This window comes from Taudactylus pleione, unplaced genomic scaffold, assembly GCF_031769625.1.
Source record: "Taudactylus pleione unplaced genomic scaffold, aTauple2 ptg000216l, whole genome shotgun sequence".
Taxonomy (NCBI): Eukaryota; Metazoa; Chordata; class Amphibia; order Anura; family Myobatrachidae; genus Taudactylus; species Taudactylus pleione.
Genome location: NW_028284618.1, coordinates 8217353 through 8231745, shown reverse-complemented (window position 1 = coordinate 8231745; position 14393 = coordinate 8217353).

Sequence of the window (14393 nt, the reverse complement as noted above, 5' to 3'; positions counted from 1 at the left end):
TTCTTCCTTCTTATAACGAGTAATCCTCTGTTAGAATTATTTCCTTTTCTATGTGTGTATCTGTCTAATTTTATTATAATGTGTATTATACGATGACCTATCCAACATGTCACCCTCATCTCTCCCTGAGTACGCCATGCGCTCAATTTTCTTCAATTCTTATTATTCCAGTACCGTGTGCATTTTGGATAAGGAATTGTATATAGGGTGATAGCTCTATATTATATGAATCTTATAAGCGGTAGGTAAACATATTATGTATCCCAGCAACGGAACTTTCGTTTGCGTTCCAGAGGCTGGATGACGGATCCGGACTGAAGTACCAGTTGTTGACACGCAGAGACCTGCGCCACTTCAGGTATCCGGAGTGTGGGCGTCGCGTGATGCGAGCTCTCCGGAGCTTGATTGTGTCTTGCATCAGGTGAGTAAATAGCGTGGGGAGAGAGGGGAGGAGACAGGTGGCTAGGTGAGTATATCTAGCTGTATGGGTCTATTAGTCAGTGCACTGCCCCTGGAAGAAGGTGCCTGAGTGCACCGGAACGGTCATCAGGCACTGAGCCGTCAGACCCTAGCCGTGGTTCCTAGCATGATGGAATGATGAGTATCATGAGCTTTCAATGTGACATGAAGCCATTGTTGAATACTGCACTTTACTGCAATTTTTGCACATTTGTGGAACTGACTGCTGGGCATACATATTATATGATATAAAGAACTTTTTTTTGCATATACCCTGGTGGGAATTGGTATGAAATACCGTCGGCCGCATGGAAATCCCGATCGTGTATAGGTGAGTATCTACTAACCTAACCTAACCCCTCTAACCCTAACCCTCCTTAGGGGTGCCTAACCCTAACTTCCCCCCCAAGTGCCTAACCCTAATCCCCCCTCTAAGTGCCTAACCCTAACCACCCCCTTCCCCGCTGCCTAAACCTAAGTCCCCCGGGGGGGTGCCTAACCCTAAGTCCCCCCTGGGGGAGCCTAACCCTCCCTCCCCCTAGCCTAACCCTAACCCTCATGGGGGGGGTGCCTAACCCTAAGTCCCCCCCGGGAGCCCTAAACCTAACCCTCCCCCCCACGGCTGTCCGCTCGCGGCGCCCGGCATCTCTACGATCGGGATGCCGGGCGCCGGTCTCCCGACGTTGGGGAAATGCGGGCGTCTACATCTAGACGCCCGGCATTTCACCCTTGCCGGGATTTTTTTTTTTTTTTTTTAACAAATTGTTGCACATGCAAACGATTTGCCATGGCTTTTGTAAATGAAATATTGCCAATGGATTTACATTTATTTAACATAGATCCAGGGAATTGTGGTCGTTTGTGCCATATACCATTCAACCAGTCAGTCTGTTTCCCATTCGTATCTCATTAAACCAATCAGATTTTTACTCATAGCAATATATTTAGAAATGTAGTTACTAGGCAACAGGTACATAATAACAGATCTTTTGATAGTGCAGTTATAATATTGTAATTCACCAGAAATTAAAAAATACATACAGTACTGTGCAAATGTTTTAGGCAGAAAATATACTTTCAAAAATAAAAGTGTTAATATTTTTATCAATTAACAAAATGCAGAAAGCTAAATCAAATCAATATTTGTTGTGACCACCCTTTGCTTTCAAAACAGCATCAATTCTTCTAGGTACACTTGCACAAAGTCAGGGATTTTGTAGGATTATAGATAGGTGTATAATTAACCAATCATATCAAACAGGTGATAATGATCATCATTTTCACATGAAACAGAAACACTTGTTTAGGAGGCTTAAAACTGGGTGAGGAACAGCCAAACTCTGCTACAGTTCATACACCATTGCAAGACTGAGCACAGCAACAAGACACAAGGTAGTTATACTGCATCAGCAAGATCTCTCCCAGGCAAAGATTTCAAAGCAGACTGGGGGTTTCAAGATGTGTTGTTCAAGCTCTTTTGAAGAAGCACAGAGAAACGGGTAACATTGAGGACCGTAGATGCAGTGGTCAGTCAAGGAAAATTAGTGCATCAGATGGTAGACACATAATGCTTACTTCCCTTCGAAATCGGAAGATGTCCAGCAATGCCATCAGCTCAGAACTGGCAGATACCAGTGGGACCCAGGTACACCCATCTACTGTTCGGAGGAGTCTGGCCAGAAGTGCTCTTCACGGAAGAATTGCAGGCCAAAAAGCCATACCTGCGACGTGGAAACAAGGCCAAGCCACTCAACTATGCATGAAAACATAGGAACTGAGGTGCAGAAAAATGGCAGCAGGTGCTCTGGACTGATGAGTCAAAATTGTAATTATTTGGCTGTAACAGAAGGCAGTTTGTTCGCTGAAGGGCTGGAGAGCAGTACAATAATGAGTGTCTGCAGGCAACAGTGAAGCATGGTGGAGGTTCCTTGCAAGTTTGGGACCGCATTTCAGCAAATGGAGTTGAGGATTTGATCAGAATTAGTGGTGTCCTCAATGCCGAGAAACACAGGCAGGTACTTGTCCATCATGCAATACCATCAGGAAGACATCTGATTGGCTCCAAATTTATTAGCAGTACAGTGACCCCAAACATAAAGCCAATGTCATTAAGAACTATCATCAGCGTAAAGAAGAACAAAGAGTCCTGGAAGTGAAGCTATGGCTCCCACAGAGCCCTGATCTCAACATCATCGAGTCTGTCTGGGATTAAGAGACAGAAGGATTTGAGCAAGCCTACATCCACAGAAGTTCTGTGGTTAGTTCTCCAAGATGTTTGGAACAAGCTCCCTGCAGAGTTCCTTCAAAAACTGTGTGCAAGTGTATCTAGAAAAATGTATGCTGTTTTGAAGACGAAGGGTGGTCACACCATATATTGATTTGATTTAGATTAATCTTCTGTTCATTCACTTTGCATTTTGTTAATTGATAAAAATAAACTATTAACACTTGTGTTTTTGAAAGCATTCTTACTTTGCAGCATTTTTCCCACACCTGCCTAAATCTTTTTGCAAAGTACTATATATAATGACAGTATTTATGTCAAGCTATTGATTTAATTTCAATTAGCATTGTTTCCAATAATCTGCTGACACATGGGACCAAGGGCCTGATTCAGAGCCGGTCACTATTTGCGGTCGTTCGTTCTACAAAAAGGGGTGGCTATTCAAATGAACCGTTCGCTCTTTGCGGTCTGTTGACGCCTCTAGGTCTGAACGAGCGAACAAAACATGCGGTTGTTTTTTGGATAACTACGCCCCCTGGCCGCTCGCATCCTACGTCATGTCCGCTATTTATTAGATTAATCGAGTACATCGACCAGGGTATGAACTGCTCGCTATTCTTGGGGTTGGTTTTTGCTACCACAATTTTGCGAGCAGTTCTGGCTATAAAATAACCCAGTGACGTGGTCAATGACGCTGCTGTTTTAATTATGCACACCCATAAAACGCCCGTTTTGACCTTTAAGCACGCTTGCGTTCTGATCTCCACTCCCCGTTTTCAAGCACCTTCCCCTGTTACCACCCACATACGCCTCATTCTGTCACTAAAATTATCAGGCATTCGCTATTTTGCGAGCACATGAAATTCGACCGCACTGACTGGTTTGCGCATGCGTATAACGAACCGTACGCATGCGCAGTTGTGCAAACATCGCTCGGAGCGAACGAGCGGCCGCTTACGAGCGGCTCTGAATCAGGCCCCAAATGTAATAGGGCGAGAGTTTAGAAAATGTGGGAGAAAACTCTCACAGATTTTAAAACTCAGCCAATGTAATAAAGTCATAGAACATGCAAACTTGCATGTTTTTCAGGGGCCTATTCATCAACACTAAAATAACGTTTTTAAGGACATTTTCCTTAAATAACGTTATTTTGGTATTCATGAACAGACTTAGCACAGGAGATATCACAGATATCTCCTTGCTAAGTTCCCCTGCGTTAATTTCCACACTCCCCATACATTAGTACATTAGTATGGGGATGTGGAAATTATGGTATTCATCAAATTCCGAAAATTATGAATTTTCGGAATTTGATGCAGTTACTATTCGCCACTGTGAGGTGGCGAATAGCAGAATCGACTTACCTGTATCCACGTGTGCAGGTCCCCCGACGAGCCCTCCGGCGCTCTGCTCCGTCCTCAAGCTCCGGAGGCTGGTCGGGCATGTGTGCTCCCCAGCAGATCACAAGAAAGTTTAGAAAAAAAAAAAAGTTTTTTTTCTTTCTAATCTGTCATGTGGTCTGCTGGGAAACCACATGACAGACCAGCAGGACGGAGCCGGAGGCTGCTGCGCAGACAGGTAAGTCGGGGGGGGGTAGGTGAGCGGAGGGGGAAGGGGGGTTGGGGGGTACACAAACTTAACGCATCTGTAGGCAGTGCTGCGCATGCGCTGGTTTTACAGATGTAACAGCGCATGCGCAGCACTGTTTCCAGATGCGATAAGGTAGTGTAGGCAGGGAAAAGTATCTATTTCCCGAAAAGCTGTTATCGCAAAAATGACAGCTTTTCGGAATAGATACTTATGGAGAGGTGGAATGATGAATTCCACCTATAATTAGGTAGAACTCCATGCGAGTTCTAAACCTAATTATCTCTAGAGAATTTTTAGGTTTAATGAATAGGCCCCTCAGACTCAAAAAACTCTCACGATTTAAACTCTCATCCAGATGTTTTCCCATTTTGAAGATACAACTCTACCAATATAATAGTGTGAGAGGTTACTGCTATACTCTCACATTTTCTAAATTCTCACCCTATTATTGTGGGCAATGATTACATGACCTAAAGTGTATTGTTAATTACTGGGGCATTATTTTATCATTAAATATGGGGGTATGCCTCTATTATTTATAACGGGAAACCATTTACAGTGCCACAGTAATTGGGCCATTACTCTGTAGGGGGTAGCTGTACTAAGCCTTGGGGAGCTATTCATAAAAGCTTGGAGAGAGATAAGATTGTGAGAGCTAAAGTACCAAACAATCAGCTCCTAAATGACATGTTACAGGCTGTGTTTGAAAAATGACATTTAGGAGCAGATTGGTGGTACTTTATCTTTCACAATTTTATCTCTCTCCTAGCTTTCATGAATAGCCCCCTTGGAGAGATATAAAGTGGGCAGATATAAAGTACCAACCAATCAGCTCCTAACTGCCATTTTTCAAACACAGGGGGAGATGTATCCAACCTGGGAGATAGGTAAAGTGGAAAGGAATAAAGTACCAACCAATCAGCTCCTAACTGTCAGTTTTCAAACACAGCCTGTAAAGTGACAGTTAGTAGCTGATTGGTTAGTACTTTATCTCTTTGCACTGTATCTCTCTCCAAGGCTTAGTACATCACCCCCTAGGTGTGGAGTATTGAGCATTGCATTTAGGGCTCCTCTTCCCTGGAATACAGGTCAGATGCTGAGAAGGCTGGGCGGTCAATCTAGGGTATAAAACTATGCTGTTTAGATCCTTCCCGTTGGTTTGGATCTAAAAGCTGTACCTGCTGTATGGTGGTTTGCAAGCTGCACAGTAAAGCGTCCTCTTAATACATTTTTCTCTTACAATAAGCGCTGTGTTGGTGCAGTGTATTAATAAAGGTGGACATTTCATTTACAACATTTCCATTCTTTGTGACTGCTTAGATGGGAGAAATGTGAAATGAGAAAGGTCATTTAGTGCCACTAAGGATGGCATCTGATTGATTGTGAGTGGCAGAATTATTATTTAATAACATTTACTTATATACAGTAGTGCCAGCATATTCTGTTGTGCTTTATAGTTGAGAACAAAACAATATTGTGTAATAACTAACAGACAAGGAGGTAGAGTAAGTGGGCTCTGCTCATAAGCTTACAATCTATAAGGAAATAGGCATTGATACAAAAAGAAAAGTGCAATATATTGTATATTGGTCCAGCCAGGTTGCAGAGGTTCTACATTGGCTGTATGATCAGACACACAGCAGTATTGGCCTGTGGCGTAACTATAAATTTTGCTCCCCCCTGCCAAAAACGTTTCTGGTGCCACCAAAACCCCCCCCAGAAAGACGTTTTTCTGCGTGCGCACCGGGCACGCACACTCCCGGAAAAGGTGTATGGTTTCCTAAATACCGGCAGCCGGCTTCCCGACTGTCATATCCCGGCAAGGGTGAAATGCCGGGCGTCTAGATGTAGACGCCCGGCATTTCCCCGACGCCGGGAGACCGGCGCCCGGGCATCCCGATCGTAGTGATGCCGGGCGCCGCGAGCGGACAGCCGCGCGGGGGGAGGGCTAGGTTTAGGGCTCCCGGGGGGGACTTAGGGTTAGGCACCCCCTCGGGAGGGTTAGGGTTAGGCTAGGGGGAGGGAGGGTTAGGGTTAGGCACCCCCAGGGGGGACCTAGGGCTAGGCACCCCCCCGGGGGACTTAGGTTTAGGCAGCGGGGAAGGGGGTGGTTCGGGTTAGGCACTTAGAGGGGGGATTAGGGTTAGGCACTTGGGGGGGAGGTTAGGGTTAGGCATCCCTAAGGGTTAGGGTTAGGGGGGTTAGGTTAGTAGATACTCACCTATCCACGATCGGGATTTCCAACGCTGTCGGGTTTCCGCTGCTCGGAACTCTGCTGATGTCGGGCTGACGCTGCCGGGAATCTAACCGAACCATGCGGCCAGCTGTATTTCATACCGATTCCCATTGTGCCACACCATAATGTCCTTATAACATGTTATGCCCTTATAACACATTATACCACACCTTAGTGCCCTTATAACACATTAGGCCACACCGTAATTCCCTTATAATGCTTTATGCCACACCGTAATGCCCTTATAACACATGCAACACCATAATTCCCCTGACAACACATTATGCCACACTGTAATGCCCCTTATAACACATTATGCCACACAGTAATGCCCCTTACACATTATGCCACACAATAATGCCCCTTATAACACATTATGCCACAAAGTAATGCCCTATATAACACATTATGCCACACAGCAATGCCCAATATAACACATTATGCCCCACTAGTAACCCTTATAGCACATTGTGCCACACAGTAAAGCCCCTTACACATTATGCCACACAGTAATGCCGATTATTACACATTATGCCACATAGTAATGCCCATTATTACACATTATGCCACAAAGTAATGTGCCTTTTACACACTATGCCCTTCCCCCTCTAGCAGCCTCTTACCTTCACTCTATCCTCCTCCAGCAGCCTCTTACCTTCACTCTCTCCTTGTCCAGCAGCCTCTTACCCTCCCTACCATGAGGATTGGAATGCCGAGGGTGTTGATTTGGAATGACACAGCCAGCAGTCTTTGATACTAGAGACACAGCACCACCGTCATTCTGGCGCTGAACTAATCAGAGCTCGTGGATAGGTAGCCGCTGCTGATTGGCTTCCGGTCCGCGAGCTCTGATAAGCTTGCAATCAGCACCACATTAGAAGAAGTCTGCACTGTGTATACAGTCTCAATGGTTGCTGTGGGCGGCTGGCTGCCAGTGCGACTCCAGAACAACACCCTTCCCCCGCCCCCCTTAATCCGCCCCCAATCCACCATGGGTCTGTGGGTCCATTGTTACACCACTGGTATTGGCCTGAGGTCAGCGGAATGTGTGAGTGTAGAAAGAGAACATATCTATGTTATTGTGAACTATGTAGAGGGAGGTTATTGGGTTGAATGCGTATCTATAATGGGTGCAGAGTCCAAGGGACCCCACACCGCACACCCTGCACCCATTCATTCAATACTTACCTCTCCAGTGTTCCACATTGGCAGTAGCAGTGCAGTGCTAAATCACCGGTAAAATGTTGCGGAGGCCATTTACCTGGTGTTTTGCGCATGCACAGTAGACTCTGGCATAGCACTAGAGTCTACTCTAGTGCCTGGATTCTGCTGCACTCAGTGGGCTGCCAGCCGTCGGGTAGAAAGGAGAGGGCCCAGGACGAAGAATACACACAGGCCCCCTCCTCTCTTTATATGCCCCTGGTAGAATGGCTTACAGAACTTACATGGGTGGTTCTGGTTTTGATAAGCTGCCTATAGAGGTGCATTTTCAGGAAACGCTTGAAGGTTCAGAGATACTGGAAGAAAGTTCTACCCCACCACCTATGGCAATAAATACTCTTCTCTCAAATGATTACTATCAAAGGCAACCATTTAATGCAAGTGGAGTTTTTAAGTTCATTTAAATTTATTGGCTGCCGCTTGGAGAAAAACCCAGGTGTTGTAATAGTAGGTACTGTATGCACAAAGAAGCAAACAAAGAAATAAAATAATCAAGTGCTCTCAGCATAGTATCAGCCAATAACATGTCATGCGGTAATTTGTGAGCTGTTTACAAAATCACATTATCATATGTAAAACATAAACACCCACTCAAGGCTCTAACACAATATTTGCCTTCTTTTCCTAAAACCACTTACTCTATATTATAAAGTGATTGGAAAAATATAAATGTACCTGTTTGTCCTATTCAGTGGGTTAAACTGCACCTTTCCATCAATATGAAACACTTAACCATCTTAATTGTGCGGATTGCTCAGCTGGAATGTGAGCAACAGTCTCTTGTTACCTTTCAAGAAAAAATATGAATAAATTATCCTGGAAAAGTCACATTTCACGCAGTGTATGAGAACATTGTGGCATGACGCCGTGAGAGAAGCTTTTCCTCTGTGAACGGTAACATTTCTGCACAGTGGATGAAATTGGAGAAGTTATGGCGAGTACACAACAGATGATATCTTGTCCGATCTGGCCGGATCGGACGAGATATCGGACACATCCTCTTGTGTGTACCCACTATGTCGCTGACGATACGTGCTCCCGCGCGCCGCCACCGACATTGCCCGTCGGAACTGCAAGCAAGCAGGTCCGACTGGCGACATCATTAGCGAGGCCCATGCTGCCGAATGCATCATCTGGTGTGTACCGGCCTTTAGAAGCACAGGTAAGTGATCAGGATAATAACAGGGCCATAACTAGGGGTGTGCAACATGTGCAGTCGCCCCTGCTTCTGGCTAGTAGGGTGCCTGTAACGGCACCCTGCAGACAGTACCGCTGCTGCAGTGCCACCCAGAGCGTCTATCGGACACTTCAGGATGGCACCCTGCAGTCTGTTAAAGTACCAACCAACCAGCTCCTGTCAGTTTACAGGCTGTGTTTGAAAAATGACAGGAGCTGATTGGTTGGTACTTTATCACTCTCCAAGTCTTAGTACATCTCCCCCTAAAAAATAAATTCTGGTTCGGGTCACGTTACGCAATGTGTAATGTAGAGGGGTAAATGCAGGTGTAATTAATACACCTGGATTAGACATGGCTTTGTTTGCTTTTATAATATGCAGTGTCGTAACTTCACTCCCCCTCAGTGCATGATGTCATGCCATGGGGAGGGGCACAAGCAACTGGTACAACAGCTCTGCCAATAGCAGTCTGCCTTTTGGAACGTCGCTCCAGGCAGCACTACATCTGTGATTCTGGCTACAGGGTGCCGATCCAGGCACCCTGCTAGCCAGATTCAGGGACCGTGGATTGTCGGCTGTGCCACCCATAGAGAGCTGCTCTATGTGAGGTGGCACCGGTCGCCCATAGCTAGTTACAAATGTGGGGCTGAAGGGCTAGGCACCCCTGTCAATATCGGCTCTGTTATCTACAAGATAGCAGCGCCAATGTGCCAGGCATGTATGGATGGTCAACAAAAATTATATTGAAATAACAATGCGCTTCAATATAGGATGCAGCTAGAACGATAAATAGAGGTCACAAAACTCTATAATCAAAGACATAAACAAAAACAATAAAGTCCCAGCGCTTCCTCCTAGGTCAATATAAAATGTTATTCCCTCCTGTAGGTCCTTTAGAATAAAAGTTCTTTATAAATGATTCTTCTTCCTTGTTCCACAATAATTGCCGCCAGGCATATATTTCGGATGTATATAAAAGAGAAAAAAAATTGCCACATATAGTGAAGTACAATCTATTTATTTGAAAAACAATTTTAAAACATATTATCCTCCAGCACTTAGGGGTTTGGGTAACGTACCAGATGGAGAGGTGTATATGTACACCGGCAAACACATGTGAGTCAAGAAGCAATCCCGGACAAAGCCCTTGTCTTCACGATCCCTGATGTAAACAGTCCACTCCTCACATCTGCATCTGTTCCTTCCCCATAAATACCAACGCGTTTCAACAATTCAAGTCTTTGTCAAGGTGTGCTGGTGTGGTGGATATCCCACCCTAATATACCCCACCTTACCCTCTCATTGGTTACCAACAGGAAGTGGGAAAAACTTTGCATTTTATACATAAACATTATTCTCTCTCATAAGCACCTTCCACTTTCATATGTAATATCAATTTTATTAAAAATCCTCTAAAATAATGCCTCTATAATCCGTAAAATATATAATATCCATTTGGAGCGCATGTACTACTTCCGGGTATAGTCACATGACTTATCACATGACTCACGAGATACTGCTTACTTCCTATTATCTGTTCTATTGAAACACAGCTAGTACTTCCGGGTGCGGTCACCAGACGCACCACGTGACCGGGTCCGTACTATCGTATATTTACTAATGCGGCTAATGTTCACCGGCCGCCTTTCCTTTTCTTTTGGTCTACCATCCGGGGTATATAGGTCATCACCTGTGACACACCCCTAGAGTCTCTTTCCAGTCTATTATTTCCGTAACCTCTATATAAGTGACATCTCATATTGTCACGTGATCCGGAAACATGCGGGTCATTTCAAAGCAAAAAATGGCTATAAGGTGCAAAATACTATAGGACTTGGTAATAATGCCCACTAATATCCGTTTTGAAACAAAAGTGCAAAGTGCTTATAACTTACATTAGTAATGAAACATTCATATTATTATGGATCCAATTTATCATCCATTGTAAAATATAAAAAATAAAAAATAAATAAATAAAATATAATATAAGAAATGGAACATAATATTAAGACCTTATAAAATACATTTAAAATTCATAAAAATTCATATAAAACAATTCATATGTTAAAAATGTATAACTATAAGAACCACTTAATTTCGAAATCATTATTCAGGCCACTGGGTATTAGGGTTTTTAGCTCATATATCAGCTTCATTTCTGTTTTAGCTAAAACATTATCTATGCCCCTTTGTCTCCAGTGGGGTTTCACTAATTTGATCCCCATTACATTCTTTATTCCTGAAGTAGATTTCTGATGACATTCTCTAAAATGATTGGAGAGGGAGTGTTTCTCGAAACCTTTTTTGATATTCCTTAGATGTTCACTCCACCTCTCTTTTAACTGTCTAGAAGTGCGTCCAACATATTGCAAACCGCACGTACATTCAATTAAATACACACAGTTTCTACTATTGCACGTGATAAAATCATCTATTTCATATGATGTATTCGTCTTAGTAGATGTATATTGTAAAACTTTGATCTAAGGAATATCAAAAAAGGTTTCGAGAAACACTCCCTCTCCAATCATTTTAGAGAATGTCATCAGAAATCTACTTCAGGAATAAAGAATGTAATGGGGATCAAATTAGTGAAACCCCACTGGAGACAAAGGGGCATAGATAATGTTTTAGCTAAAACAGAAATGAAGCTGATATATGAGCTAAAAACCCTAATACCCAGTGGCCTGAATAATGATTTCGAAATTAAGTGGTTCTTATAGTTATACATTTTTAACATATGAATTGTTTTATATGAATTTTTATGAATTTTAAATGTATTTTATAAGGTCTTAATATTATCTGTGAAGTTCCATTTCTTATATTATATTTTATTTATTTATTTTTTAATTTTTATTTTTATATTTTACAATGGATGATAAATTGGATCCATAATAATATGAATGTTTCATTACTAATGTAAGTTATAAGCACTTTGCACTTTTGTTTCAAAACGGATATTAGTGGGCATTATTACCAAGTCCTATAGTATTTTGCACCTTATATTAATTGAAATTCATTGTTCCTATATTACACGCTTTGCGTTCCAGCGGGAGCCATTTTTTGCTTTGAAATGACCCGCATGTTTCCGGATCACGTGACAATATGAGATGTCTCTTATATAGAGGTTACGGAAATAATAGACTGGAAAGAGACTCTAGGGGTGTGTCACAGGTGATGACCTATATACCCCGGATGGTAGACCAAAAGGAAAGGCGGCCGGTGAACATTAGCCGCATTAGTAAATATACAATAGTACGGACCCGGTTACGTGGTGCGTCTGGTGACCGCACCCGGAAGTACTAGCTGTGTTTCAATAGAACAGATAATAGGAAGTAAGCAGTATCTCGTGAGTCATGTGATAAGTCATGTGACTATACCCGGAAGTAGTACATGCGCTCCAAATGGATATTATATATTTTACGGATTGTAGAGGCATTATTTTAGAGGATTTTTAATAAAATTGATATTACATATGAAAGTGGAAGGTGCTTATGAGAGAGAATAATGTTTATGTATAAAATGCAAAGTTTTTCCCACTTCCTGTTGGTAACCAATGAGAAGGTAAGGTGGGGTATATTAGGGTGGGATATCCACCACACCAGCACACCTTGACAAAGACTTGAATTGTTGAAACGCGTTGGTATTTATGGGGAAGGAACAGATGCAGATGTGAGGAGTGGACTGTTTACATCAGGGATCGTGAAGACAAGGGCTTTGTCCGGGATTGCTTCTTGACTCACATGTGTTTGCCGGTGTACATATACACCTCTCCATCTGGTACGTTACCCAAACCCCTAAGTGCTGGAGGATAATATGTTTTAAAATTGTTTTTCAAATAAATAGATTGTACTTCACTATATGTGGCAATTTTTTTTCTCTTTTATATACATCCGAAATATATGCCTGGCGGCAATTATTGTGGAACAAGGAAGAAGAATCATTTATAAAGAACTTTTATTCTAAAGGACCTACAGGAGGGAATAACATTTTATATTGACCTAGGAGGAAGCGCTGGGACTTTATTGTTTTTGTTTATGTATGGATGGTCAGCTGTAGCTATCGATTTTGACAGCTGCAGCTGTCGTTCCCCTATCACCACAGGGACAACACTGTCCCCACCTGCGGCAGCTGCTGGCTCCAGGCTGCACGTGAGATCTGGCGATGTTTGTGAGATCTCGCCCATGCCCAGTGGAGCCAGCCGGTGGGAGGTGAGACACTGCGCATCAGCACTAGGCAAGTGGCAATCATTTTAAAGGCAAAACCAGCTTCGTTTTGCGTTGGTTTCTTAGACCCTCCAGGGGGCTTATGAAATAGGGTGCGATCTGGTGCTGTAAGCTTACATCTTGGTGTTTGTTAAAATTATAGTATCAGTAATAAAAACCTTCATTTAAAATCTGGACCAGACAGAAGCTCACCTTTGCCTATATCTGTATTGTGAGCACGAAAAACATACCTAATAAACATGACAATCATCCTGAGAAGCAGCAGGGCTTCCTCTTGTGATACAGTGAGAGAGTCGCCCTGGTTGTGCAGCAATGAAAGTGCTGGACAGCTCCAAAGCAGAGCTCTCTCTCAAACATGACTCAACCCCTCTAGCTGTAACTTTCTGTCTGTTGTTAATCAGAACAGTGAGTGTGATCTGTATGTGCCACACTGTATCCGCTCGTCTTTCTATTTGCTGTTTGAATGTGAAAAATCCACCACAGTAGCCCATGTAAGAAGAATGTGTTCTCTATAGGAGCACGGCACTAGCCAGCTGTATACACTAATATGATACAATAAAAACAGCCATAAAAGAAACAAATACAAATAATTATGTATTATAGTCCATTTTAGGGTTTACCAAACTCGGTCCTCAAGGCACCCTAATAGTCCAGGTTTTAAGGATATCCATGCTTGAGCACAGACAGTTAAATAAAATTGACTAAGGTACTAATTGTCACCTGTGCATATGCATGGATAGACTTAAAACCTGGACTGTTATGCTGGCCATACATGGTAAGATTTTCTGTCCAACCATCCAACTAGTTGGTTGGTTGGAATGAAAATCTGGTAAGGTATGAAAGCAAATGACAATCAGCAATTTGCTCCCAAACGCAGGAAAATGGACAAAAACTGTTGTTTGAACAAATTGTTTCGATCAAACATTTAACAAACTTGTCTGAACGACCATTTTAATCTATTTTATGGCATTTAGGAGCAAATTGCTGATCATCATTTACTCCCAGACGTTACCAGATTTTCATTCCAACCAACCAACTAGTTGGATGGTTGGACAGAAAATCTCACCGTGTATGGCCAGCATTAGAGAGCCTTGAGTACAGAGTTTGGGAACCACTGGTCTATTTATTTCATATCTGAGTTTTTGTCAGAATTTCTTATAACTATTTGCCTATCTATTGATTTGATATCTAATTAACTATCTATTGTTTTGAAATCTGATTAACTATCTATCTGTCTATCTATGTAATTAGCACTGAAGC